This window comes from Cervus canadensis, chromosome 25 (genome assembly GCF_019320065.1).
Source record: "Cervus canadensis isolate Bull #8, Minnesota chromosome 25, ASM1932006v1, whole genome shotgun sequence".
NCBI classification, from domain to species: Eukaryota; Metazoa; Chordata; class Mammalia; order Artiodactyla; family Cervidae; genus Cervus; species Cervus canadensis.
The window spans coordinates 24,542,272-24,555,868 of NC_057410.1; the positions used below are offsets into that span (position 1 = coordinate 24,542,272).

The following is a 13,597-nucleotide window of genomic DNA, read 5'->3' on the forward strand; positions in this document are numbered from 1 at the left end:
GTATAGTAAATATCCAAAATTATATTCACCCTAGTGAATATAAAGTGAAATAAAATTTTTATGAATAAATTATAAAATTAATTGTACTAGTAATATTCAATGTTGGTGAAAATCTAAAGAGATAAGCATAATCATATGCTTTAGGCCAAAGTGTAAACTGGTTCAATATTTCTAGATGTGTGGTTAAATGCATCACAAAGCTCATATTCTTTTCCCCTGCATTTGTAGTTTCACTTAATAAATCATATATTGCATCAACGTTTAGCCACCAGATTGCTTATTAGGATTTTTCATGATAGTGATGAAAATTGTAAACTCTTTAATTGATATACTAGGGAATGAACAGCTTGATTAAGGTAAATCCATTCTATTGAATACTGTAATCCATGTTTTGAAATCACATTTAGAAAAGTGTAGTCATGTATGGATATGAGAGTTGGACTATAAAGAAAGCTGAGCACTGAAGAATTGATGCTTTTGAACTGTGGCACTGGAGAAGATTCCTGAGAGTTACTTGGACTGCAAGGAGATCCAACCAGTCAATCCTAAAAGAAATCAGTCCTGAATATTCATTGGAAGGACTAATGCTGAAGCTGAAATTCCAATACTTTGGCCACCTGATGCAAAGAACTGACTCACTGGAAAACACCCTGATGCTGGGTGATTCAAGGCAGGAGGAGAAGGGGACAACAGAGGATGAGATGGTTGGATGGCATCACTGACTTGATGAACACAAGTTTGAGTAAGCTCAGGAGTTGGTGATGGACAGGGAAGCCTGGCGTGCTGCAGCCCATGGTGTCACAAAGAGTTGGACACAACTGAGCCACTGCACTGAACTGAACATAGAAAAGTATCTAATATAGGAAAAATTTACATGTTAAAATCCTCCATAAAAATGAAACTAAATTATATTTGGATGTAATCCACTGTTTACCAAGCTTTTATGCACAAATGAAGATGTGGTGAATGTAAATCTTAATTTGATAAAGCAAGCATGGAGCCTTAGAGTCTGGTTTTCTAACAAATTCCCAGATGATGCAATTAATGCTGGCCCATAGACCATAGTTTGAGTTGAGAAGCAAGGGTGTAATCATTTTTGAGGGGAAAGTTGATGGTAGATAGAGAAGTGAATACGTGGATGGTAGATGGATGAAAGATAGATGAGTAGAATTAAAAGAAAAATATTAATACCTTAATACTAGAATATTTATCTCTGTGGTAAATAAAGAGGGCTTTCTATCAGTGCAGGAGATATAAGAGACAGGGGTCAATCCCTGGGTCAGGAAGATCCCCTGGAGGAGGAAATAGCAATCCACTCACAGTATTCGTGCCTGGAGAATTCCCTGGACAGAGGAGCCTGGTGAGCTATAGTCCATAGCATTACAAAGAGTCAGATGTGACTGAAGTGCTTTAGCACGCACCAGAGTATTTGTCTCTGTTGCAAATAAAGAGGGCTTTATATCTTCTTATGCTTTTATTTTACTTAAGCTTGCATTACTTTTGTTCTGACACTTTTTATTTCCTTATTTTAGTAGATGCTCAATATAGAAACACAGAGAATCCCCTTAAAAAGAATAATTAATGAAAATAATATATAATATTGTTCATTAAGAGATAACTACTGTTAATACTTGGTACATGTTCTACAACACATGCAGATACCATCACATATAAAAATATATTCTTAGATTATATATATAGCTTTTATAACCAGAGAAATAAATGAAAATTTTACTTTTTTGCGTAGATTTTTCTATAGAGAATCAGTGGTCTGTACCTGAACTGTCCAATGTGGTAGATACTAATCACATGACTATTTAAATTTTATTTTTAATTAATTTAAATTAAATAAAATTAAAAATGCACTTCCTCAGTCTCACTGGCCATATTTCAAAGGCTCAATAACCACATGTGTCTAGTGGCTACTTTACTGGACAGTGTGTATATCAAACATTTTCCTTATGGTAGAAATTTCTTCTGGACCACACCTCTCTCTAGACAGAGAGGTGGACCTGAGTTTTCCAATTTTCTTGGAATTTTGTTTGCTCTCCTAGTAAATATTAAGGATTACTTTTTATTCTAGAGTTAGTAGTATTAATAAGCTTAAAACTCATTTTAATAAATAAATGGAAATCTGTTTTATATCAGGAACATGATAACTTAAACAAATGATTTTCACATGATATCTCAATCTGTGAGTACTCAAACTTTAACAGAACCCTTAAGTGGACTGAATCTACACAGATGTATCACACAAGGGCAGTCAAACTGTTTAGAAAAATGACTGAGTTCACACATTTTTTTTCTCTTTACTAATTTGATAATCAATTTAGTGAGTCAGCAACTCACTTTCAAGTGAATTCCCATTGCCTCATGGGGACCAATCAAATATTCTTGGTACAGTCTATCTCCAATTAACTCCCTCTAGACTAACAAAGGAGAAGGCAATGGCACCCCACTCTAGTACTCTTGCCTGGAAAATCCTGGGCAGAGGAGCCTGGTGGGCTGCAGTCCATGGGGTCACGAAGAGTCAGACACGACTGAGCGACTTCACTTTTTACTTTTTCACAGACTAACAAAGGTTCATGTGTAGTGCTTCATGGTCATTTCCTCAAGCCAGTAGTTCCATAGTAATTCCACATTCAGGCATGCTTTCTGAATTTTAACTTGCTGACATTCTTGAATACAGCTGCTGAAGTTCTTAAGTACAAGATTGGCTTCAAATTGTGACTACTGGGAATAGCAGAGTTGTCATTCCTCTGAACCTCTAAAGCCAGGGAGTCAATGCTTAGGCTGTCTAAACTTAACTGTTCTGAGAATCAGGTAGACAAGATAGGCACATGTGTGGCTGAGACATGTTATAAAGAAATACGTGGAAATCCAAGTGAAGAAATGCCTGGAAGAAAGCATTTGAAGTCATTTGAAAGAAGCCAACTGTCCTGTGGTTGTTTCATGTTGTCAAGTACTGACTCCAGTAATATATCCAAAGATCAATAGATTTCACAAACTTAACCATGTTTCAGGATGCAGAAAACTACCTTCCCCAACTCATTCATCATCTTAGAAGCTAGCCTTAAATCGTCTTCCTACACCTTCTTGGGCATCAGGTTGCCCTGTTGGACAGAATTTATAGGTAATCAGAATTGGGGTTTTGAGAAGGGCTTCAAAGCTGGGATTGTGGATGAAGAATTGCTAAGTAAGGGCTCATCTTTGCTAGGTATTTACACCTGGGCCAGACCTTGCATAATCAGGTACCAAGCAACTCATGACTAGGTAAAACCAGGAATCAATTTGGGACACCGTGATGAATCTTGAGCTACCTAACGCATAGGCCCTAGGCTAGACCAGAGTTGGAAACAGGGTAACAAAGTTTAACTAGACTCCCTGATGTTATAAACTAGTTATAAAGTCTAAGAATAAAAGAGGCTTCCCCAGTGGCTTAGTGGTAAAGAATCTGTCTGCAAGGCAGGAGGTTCAGGTTTAATCCCTGAGTTGGGAAGATCCCCTAGAGAAGGAAATGGCAACCCACTCCAGTATTCTTGCCTGGAAAATTCCATGGACAGAGGAGCCAGGCGGACTACAGTCTATGGGGTCACAAAGAGTCAGACTCGACTAAGTGACTGAACAACAATAGCAAATGAAAAATAAAAGTAGATCTGAGGGCAGGGACATAAGCGGGTATGAGAAAGGTCTGGAACTGAACACAGAAAGTGTTTAAGGATCAAGATCAGAGAGGTACACAACTCAGGTACATAGAGGGCTGAATGTTTTAAGTATGCCTTTCTGGAGAAAGAAGGGTGAGATCCCCTTTATCTGGACAGAGTAAACAGCAACTGGCAATTTCAACAGAAGACAGGGTCCCTCATTAAGCACCAGCTGGTACAGGATCAAGAGGGTGAGTTCCCTATATTCTCTTACATTCTCTCTGTTCTCCTCTGTTTCAGGGAACTGTCCAGAGTCTTGCTCTAGAGAGGACCTTCTGTCCCAGCTGCTCCTCTGAGTACTGGCATAATTTCCATTTGTGTCATTCACTTCCTTCTTTGTCTGGAGTTTTCTGCCCAACTGAGCTATGTATCCATCCCATAAGTAATACAAGGGCAAGTGCCAAAGATAAAGATACACCGAGCATCCCTAATACTGACTGCCCTGTCTCATTACAGCTGCTCTTCCCTTCGAGAATAATCACATGCCCTCCCCTTCTGAGTCAAACTGCCCACAGTGGTGTAGCTTTGGAGGGCTTCCCAGGTGGCACAGGGAACCACTCCAGAGTGACTGCAAAATGCCAATCTTCAGCTAACTTAGTGATCTCTACATGATTTTCTTGTACCTCCTTTACAAAATAAGTGCAGTAATTATCATAGCAAAAACTTGAATTCCTGATGGTGCATCACCCTGCAAGAGGATTTATTTATTATGTAACGTCTGCCTACACTTGTAGCCTATAATAACAATGAAAATAATAATCATAATAGGTGAGTGTTATATAGCATTTCTCTAAATACTTTACATATAAATATATTTTATTCTTACAGAAAGCTTATGAGATTGAGATAGTTATTCCACATAGGCAAGAAAACTGAGATACAGTTAAATCATTTGTACAAGGTTTCAGAGGGAATTAGTAGTGGAGCTGAGATTTGAACCTATACCGATGCTTACCCGTAAGTACTACACTATGCTGCTCATTCATACTCCGCAGTCCAGCTATAAAGAAAATTTCCTATCTTCACCTCTGATTCTCAATCTGCTGCTTTCTCAATCACTGTTCTCTCAATCTGCATGTCTCTCTAGAGAAAGCTTACTCTTTCTCTAAATCTTTTCTCAAAGACCTCAGTATTAATTCATGCACAGCTCTTTCAAAAGTCACCTCTAGGTCTCCCACTGCACTAATCATAATGGTTTCTAATAACCTGTATTCATATATGTATCTCACAGAAGTGTGATCTTTAAAATGAGCAAGACCATGCTTAGTTCTTCATCATATTTAAAGTGACTGATATAATATGTGGCTTAGTTTAGAACATAAATATTCATTTGCTGATTGACAGTATAATAAAAGAAAATCAACACAATGTGAAAAACTGAAGGATAAAGAAAACATCAGTGATATGATTTTTTGAATAACATTTAGGAAACAGCCTTTGTCAATGACTTTGGGGAACCACAGCATCACCACTCAATTCCTCCTCCTCGGGCTGTCTACTGACCCACACATCCAGGCTCTGCTCTTTCTGTTGTTCCTAGAGATTTACCTCCTGACACTAATGGGGAACCTGATGCTGCTGCTGGTGATCAGGGCTGATTCTCACCTTCACACGCCCATGTTCTTTCTTCTTCCTGAGTCATCTCTCTCTGTCTCCTGGATCTTTGTTTATCTTCAGTCACTGTGCCCAAGATGCTGAAGGAACCCCTGTCTGAGACAAAAACCATCTCAGTAAGGGGCTGCCTGCCTCAAGGCTTCTTTGTGTTTATCACTGCAGGGACTGAAGCCTGTCTGCTCTCAGTGATGGCCTAGGACCGCTATGCCACCATCTGCCACCCTCTGCTCTACAGACAGATGATAAAGAAACAGCTGTGTGTGCAGCTTGTGTGGGGCTCATGGGGCTTGGGTTTCTTGAATGCTGTTACCAATATCCTCCTAGCTGCCAACCTGGACTTCTGTGAGAACCATACCATTAGCCACTACAGCTGTGAGGTGCCCTCTCTCTTCCCTCTGTCCTGCTTTGATGTCTCCATCAGCCTCAGTCCTGCTGTGTGCCAGCCTGATGCCTGGGTTTGGGACCCTCCTCCCAATCGTCTTTTCCTGTGCTTATATTGTCTCCACCATCCTGAGCATCAGCTCCACCCCAGGCTGAAGGAAGGCCTTCTCCACCTGCTCCTCCCATGTCATTGTGGTGAGCTTCTTCTACGTATCTGCTTTCCTCTGCTATCTCACACCAACTACAGGATCCCCTCTGGAGCTGATCAATATGGTGTGGTCAGTCCCATGGGGAATCTCTCATCTACAGCCTGAGGAACAAGAAGTTAAAGGCAGCTGTGAGAAGAACACTGATTATGTACTTGCTATGTTCCAGATGGGGGAGAAAAAAAAGCCAGAGGAAAATGGGGAATTAGAATAATATGACACTGTGAAAGTTCACATTAAGAAAACTTTCTGGCTCCACAGTGTCAGATGGCAAAGGTAAATTAGCAGTGCATAAGAAATGAATACAAAGATAGTAGGAAAGTGTTTGCTTAGGCAAAATAGAGGGAAAACTATGGGTTAAATAACCATCTGAATCCAGATAATGTGGTCATGAAAGTATTAATTCTTCATTTTCTTGTGTGCTCAGTTGCTTAGTCGTGTCTGACTCTGCGACCCTCTGAATTACAGCTCCAGGCTCCTCTGTGCATGGAATTTTCCAGGCAATAATACTGGAGCAGGTTGCATTTCCTACTCCAGGGGATCTTCCTGACCCAGGGATCAAACCCGCATCTCCCTGTGTCTCCTGAAGTGGCAGATGGATTCCTTATCTCAGAGCCACCTGGGAAACCCTCATCATTCTCAGCACTTCACAATAATCACTTTGGTCTACTTACAAGGTAAAATACTTGTATCTTAAATTATTACTTTTAATTGAACTTAGGGAAGGTAGTGAAAGCTGTAACTTCACTATTAAGAGAGTATTCAGATATTGGGTAAAAAGAATCATAGATTTGGGGACCAGGAAGTAAGAGAAAAATGAGCATCAACTGGAGTGACCCTTGGAGACAAGCAAAAGGAAGGAGGTACAGGCTCTGGAGACCATGAGTTCCTGTATTAGGACAGAGGCCAGGCTCACAGAAACCTTCCAAGAACCTTGCTATTTCTTGCCAGCACTGGTCTATGGAGAATGCCACATCTCAAGCTGCACAGGAGTCCTGATCATTCCCTTTTCCAGACACTGCCTGGGGCACACATCCCTAAAGACAAGGACTCTTTTGGGAAGATGGAAAAAGGAAAACAAATCCACTGGTACAATTCAGAACTGCTGGTGACTTAAGGTGTGGTTTGTTTCAAGACAGTCACTGAAGCAGCACCTTCATGGTCCTGCAGGTGAAAGTCAGGTTTTCTCCTCAAAACTCCGCAGTAAGCAAGTGAGTCCCAGGACAGGATAAGAGGGATCAACAATAAGTTTGTGGGGGTTTGGGGCCATGCTCTGTGGCATATGGGATCTCACTTCCCCAACCAGGGATGGAACCTGTGTCCTCTGCATTGTGAGCTCAGAGTTAACTGCTGGACCACCAGGAAGTCTGACAATAGCTCTTTAAAATATGGGAAGACAGTGTGGGTTCTGGGCAGAATTTAAAAACCAAACAACATAGATGGTCTCACCCATCTTCCTTTTGTGCACCCAGTTCCTCTTCATCCAGTTCTGTTCTCTACTTTCTGCAGAACTTTCCCAGCATCTTGCTAACTATCTACCTTTATCAATAACAATTTACTCAGGAAACATTAAATGTCCTCTTTTCTAATAACAAATTTCTATCATGATAGAAATAATCATGCATATTATTATGCAACCATAATGCATATTTCATGTAGACATATTTTATCATGTTATGTATATCTCCTTTGCATAAATAATTTTAAAAATTATTAACCAATTACTCAAAATTATTAACCAACTGCATTTTCTCCTAAAGACTATATTCTAAAAAGTGCTTAACAGTAAGCGGATATTATGACATGATATATTTAAGTGTATTTTTAGAAACTTTGTTGCCTTTAAGCTTTTTATTCACATTTGATTATACTTACTGGTCTAGGAGCTTGTCAGTCACAGCAACTACCACATATTCCTTTCTGTATAGTGAGATATTACTCTTTTGCCAGTGGAATCAGAATGCATACATTAAATTATTTGAAGTTGCATTTCACTTAATTTTCACTGTAATTAGAACATAATCATTTGATCCTCTAATACTAGTATGCTTCAATTTTTAATGAAAAAAAATATTTTTCAAAAGTCTATGAAGAGTTTTCATTCTGCTGTGTAGGCATGCATGCTAAGTTGCTTCAGCTGTGTCCGACTCTTTGTGACCCTATGGACTGTAACCTTCCAGACTCCTCTGTCCATGGGATTCTCCAGGCCAGAATACCAGATTGTGTAGCTATTCTCTTTCTCCAGGGGATCTTCTTGACCCAGGGATCAAACCTGAGTCTCCTGAATTGCAGGTAGATTCTTCACCATCTGAGCCATCAGGGAAGCCCAGTTCCTCAGCTGGGCTTCCTGTTCTGCTAGTCTTCACGTTGTTCTCAGAGATAGTTCTCAGGTTGTTTTATATGTAGTTGTAGTTTTGACATGTCCATGGGAGAAAGTGAGCTCAGCATTTCCCTACTCTGCAGTCTGAATCCAGTCCTTCAAGCAACCCTAAACAACATCTTTATCTATTCAACTATTGATGGACATTGAGATTGTTTCCACATCTTGGCTCTTGTACATAGTGCTGCAATGAACATAAGGGTGAAAATATCTTTTCAAGGCAGTGTTTGCATTTTCTTGGGACAGATACCCAGATGTGGAATTTCTGGAGTATATGATAGTTCTATTATTAATTTTTCAGGAAACTCCACACTGGTTTCCATAGTAGTTACACCAATTCATATTCCACCAACAATGCCCAAGAGTTCCACATGACTTCACTTACATGTGTAATCTAAAAAACAAGACAAACAAAACAAAACTCAGACTCATAAATACAGAGAACAAATTTGTGGTTACCAGAGGAAAGAGGGGTTGAGAGGGGTGAAATGGGTGAAGGGAATCAAGAGGCACAAACTTCCAGTTACAGAATAAATATCATGGATATGTAATGCACAGCATAGGAGATACAGTCAACGTTATTTTATTAACTTTTATGGAGACAGATGACTACTAGACTTATTATTGTGATCATTTCACAATGTATACAAATGTAAAGTCATTGTATTGTACACATGAAACTAATAAAATATGGTATGTTGTTGTTCAGTCGCTCAGTCATGTCCGACTCTTTGTTACCCCGTGGACAGCAGCATGCCAGGCTTCCTGTTCTTTACCATCTCCTGGAGTTTGCTCAAACCCATGTCCATTGAGTCAATGATGCCATCCAACTATCTCATCCTCTGTCGTCCCCTTCTCCTCCTGCCTTCAATCGTTCCCAGCATCAGGGTCTTTTCAAATGAGTCGGCTCATAGCATCAAGTGGCCAAAGTATTGGAGCTTCAGCATCAGCATCAGTCCTTCCAATGAATATTCAGGATTGATTCCCTTTAGGATTGACTGGTTTGATCTCCGTGTAGTCCAAGGGGCTCTCAAGAGTCTTCTCTAACATCACAGTTCAAAAGCACCATTTCTTCAGTGCTCAGCCTTGTTTACGGTCCAACTCTCATATCCATACATGACTACTGGGAAAACCATAGCTTTGACTATACGGACCTTTTTTGGCAAAGTAAATATGGTATAATCAATTATAATTAAATAAAAATAATAAATAATTTAAGTGTGCAAATGACCAATTATGATATGTATATAAAATTATCTCATACTGATTTAAATTGTATTCTCCTAATAATGTTAAATGCATACTAATTTGCTTACTATTTTGAAATCTTTTATGAAAGGACAGTTTAACTCTTTTGCCTAATTATAAATTTACTATTTGACATTTTGTTATTTATTTAAAGGATATCTTTTTATACCCTACATATATCTTATCACATGTATGAACTGTATTTATCTTCTCTCAGGTATTGCTTTATTTTCACTTTCACTTTTATTTTTACTTTCACTTTCATAATAATGACTTTCATAATTGTCATTCAATTCATAGAAATTCTTTTTAATTTCAATGAATCCCAATTACTCTTTTATTTTAGGAAATAACTGGCAAGAAAGGTATAATAGATGTCATTCATCATGTTTTATTATACCAAAGCCACCATAACACTTTTTAAAAAGTAATTAATTTATTGTTGTGCTGGGCCTTCATTGCTGCATAGACTTGTCTCTAGTTGTGGCAAGCAGGGGCTACTTTCTAGTTTCAGTGAGTGGGCTTCTCACTTTGGCGGCTTCTCTTGCTATGGAGCACAGGCTTAGTTGCTCCACTGCATGTGGGATCATCCCGGATCAGGGATTGAATCCACATCTCCTGCACTGGCAGGCGATTCTTTACCACTGAGCCACCTGGGAAGCCCTATCATAACACTTTGAATCACGTTCTCTACACTTACACACACACACACATACACACACATGTGTGTAGATATAATTAAAAATTAATTCAAATGATTTTATATGGGCAAATAACCATATCAAATATTCATGGAACTCTTTTATATACACATACATGCATGTATAAATTCTTAGGTACATGAATAAATGCATATGGCCAACAAACACATGAAAAGATGTCCAATATCACTAATTATTAGATAAATGCAAATCGAACTACAGTGAGGTTATCACCTCACATTCATCAGAATGGATGTCATTAAAAAAATCTACAAACAATAAATGCTGGAGAGGATGGGGAGAAAATGAACACTCTTACACTGCTGGAGGGAATGTAAACTGATAAAACCACTATGGAGAAGAGTATGGAGATTCATTTAAAAACTAGGAATAAAACTACCATATGACCCTGCTAACCCACTACTGGGCATATACCTGAGATAACCATAATCCAAAAGATACATGTACTCCAGTGTTCAGTGCAGCACTATTTATGATAGCCAGGATATGGGAGCAACCTAGATATCCACTGACACATGAATGGATAAAGAAGGTATGGTGTGTGTATGTATGTATGTATGTATATATATACACACACACACACACATACATACATACAATGGAATATGACTCAGCCATAAAAAGGAACAAATTTGAGTCAGTTGAAATAAGATGTATAAACCTACACTTGTTATATGGAGTGAAGTAAGTCAGAAAGAGAAAAACAAGTATTGCATATTAGAGCATATATATGGAATCTAGAAAAATGGTACTGAGGAACCTATTTGCAGAGCAGGAGTAGAGACTCAGACGTAGAGAACAGACTTGTGGACACAGCGGGAAGGAGAAAGTGGGATGAGCTGAGAGGGTAGCACTGACACATATATACATTACCATGTGTAAAACAGCTAGCTAGTGGGAAGCGGCTATATAGCACAGGGAGCTCACCTCCATGCTCTGTGATGACCGAGAGGGGTGGAATGGAGGGTAGGTGGGAAGGAGGCCCAAGAGGAGGGAATAAAGGTACACTTACAGCTGATTCGTATTGTTGTATGGTGGAAAGCAACACAACATTGTAAAGTAATTATCCTCCAATAAAAATAAAGTTTAAAAATATTATAAACAAGAGAATAAACTAAAAATAAAATACTTTACAATGCCATATAAAGAAAGAAAATATTTATAAATGTGAACTTCATTATTTCAAACATTCACCAATTATACTACCACTGCTTACTTATTTAATTGATAAGTGATCATGAGGAAAAATATTATGCCAGAGCAGTCTCATTTGACTAAAAACCTTATAGCTCATTGTAATAGAAAAGCAGACATTTTCATCTATAAAACAGTTTTTATCCTACATAAGACTATCAAAAACTTTTTAAACAAATACTTCCCAAAATACACCCAAATTTTGGAGCTCACAAATAATAAAAGGGCCCTGTGTGGGAATCTAATCAGATCCAGCAAGGCAAATAGAGTTGAATAGATATTTTAGGCAAATATTATACTATGTTTAACTTACTTGTTTCTTTTCACTTCTTTGATCAACAAATTACTTTTACACACCAAATTTAACTGGACATGATTTCACCTAAGAAATCCCACAGAGATGAGACAGCCTTTAGAGTGCAAATTGAAAACTTTTCTTTTCCTGCTTGGGGAGCCAGGCAAATACCCACTTGGCCAGTCTGCCTACTTTCAACTCCCACTAGATTCAGAAGAGTTTAGAATTCATGATTAAAGGTCATTACATCACCCAGATATTCCAAAGGTCACACAAAGATGAGATCCCCACTTCCTCAAAAAAGTCAACGTTGCTGAAGTTCTTGACAACTTAGTCCAACTTCAAGTTGTAACTTTATAATATAAAAACCAATGCCCTTGATATTCATGACCTACCAGGAGCATGGAATCAAATCAACAGGCTAAATATAGCTGCTCTGCAGACTGCTTAAACCAAAGCAATACTATGTGCGACTGAGATATGATATTAGAAACAGGGAAAACTAAAGCATATTTGAGACTCCTTGAAAAAGGAACTGCTCTACAGCTATTTAACTTTACAAGTGAAATTGAGTAAAACATTTCATCATCAACAGGATTTTTTTTTTTTTTATCAAGAGGATTTTATAAACTCTACCATGATATGGGACTTAGAAGCCACATTCTTCAGTCCATCTTTCCTCCTAGTAAATGAATCTAAATAAAAACCCTGGAATCAAGTTGGAGAGCAGATTATCTTATTGACAAGAAATACAGGTAATGTGTGTTTGAAGTATGGGAAGCATTTTAAGTCTGGGATTATGGCTAAAAGGCTACTAAGGAATCAGAACTTCTCATTGGTTGAACGCTGGACTTACTGAGAAATGGATAGGACCAGGAAACTGACTTCACTACCAAAGTAAGTGCTATGGGTGACCATGGTCAGATTTTAGGATGTAAAGTCAAAGCTGAGAATCATGAATAAACGTTCAGTATTCTAGGAGATACAGCGTTGTAATCCACAGCTGAAGGCTGATAAGAAAGAGAGTTGAGAGATATGAACAGAATCTAGCTGTTAAAGAGAAATTCAGAATTTGGAGATAGAGGATAATGTCCCAGTATGAAAGTCAAAAAGTTCATCTAAACATCTGTACAAAAGAGGACTAGAAAGGACTGAATGTTCTATTTTGATTTTAAACACGTCTCTGAACATGAGCAGAGAAAAATTAGTAGATGGAAATTTCTTCCTCAAGAACAGAGAGGAGCAGCAGTGGGTCTCTCCAACAGAACGTAAGAACTCTGAGTTAAACTCTAACTGCCCTGTGGTATGAATTGCCACACTTGCTTCCTGTGCTGTCTGGGAACAAGGTATGGAAAATGTAGTAATGGGTAAAGTCCTTTATAGAGGACTTTAGAGGACTTATCCTCTGTAGAGGACTATAGAGGACTTATCCTCTATAGATACCCATTCCTTTATTCCTGGCATGAAACTTGAAAGGTTTCATTCCTCTTGCTTACTTTTCTAGGGATCTAGCCTATTCTAGGATACATGTACATCCCAGTAATGCTTTTCTGGGTGGGTCCGAGGAGCTCACCGAGTCCCAACACTTTCTCTCCCACTTGACATCCCTGCAGTTTGGCAGCTATTAGTGGCAATAGCTGCCCTCCTTTCTGTGAAGGTACCCACAATAATTATAAAGTAAAGACAGGCTTCACTCAAATAATTATAAACCTCCAATTTATCTTACAATTAGACTCATGAACAGACGAGAGCAGCTACTGTGAGTGATTTCAGTGTGATTTTCTCACATCCCTCTTCATAAAGGAACAGAAAGGGCACAAAACAGCAGCACTAGCAGCAATAACTTTGATCTT

General features: G+C 38.6%; 1 pseudogene; it reads left to right on the forward strand.

Moving 5' to 3' along the window:
* The first annotated feature begins 5,147 nt into the window (after positions 1-5,147).
* On the forward strand, positions 5,148-6,114 carry LOC122427160 (annotated as a pseudogene).
* Positions 6,115-13,597: the final 7,483 nt, after the last annotated feature.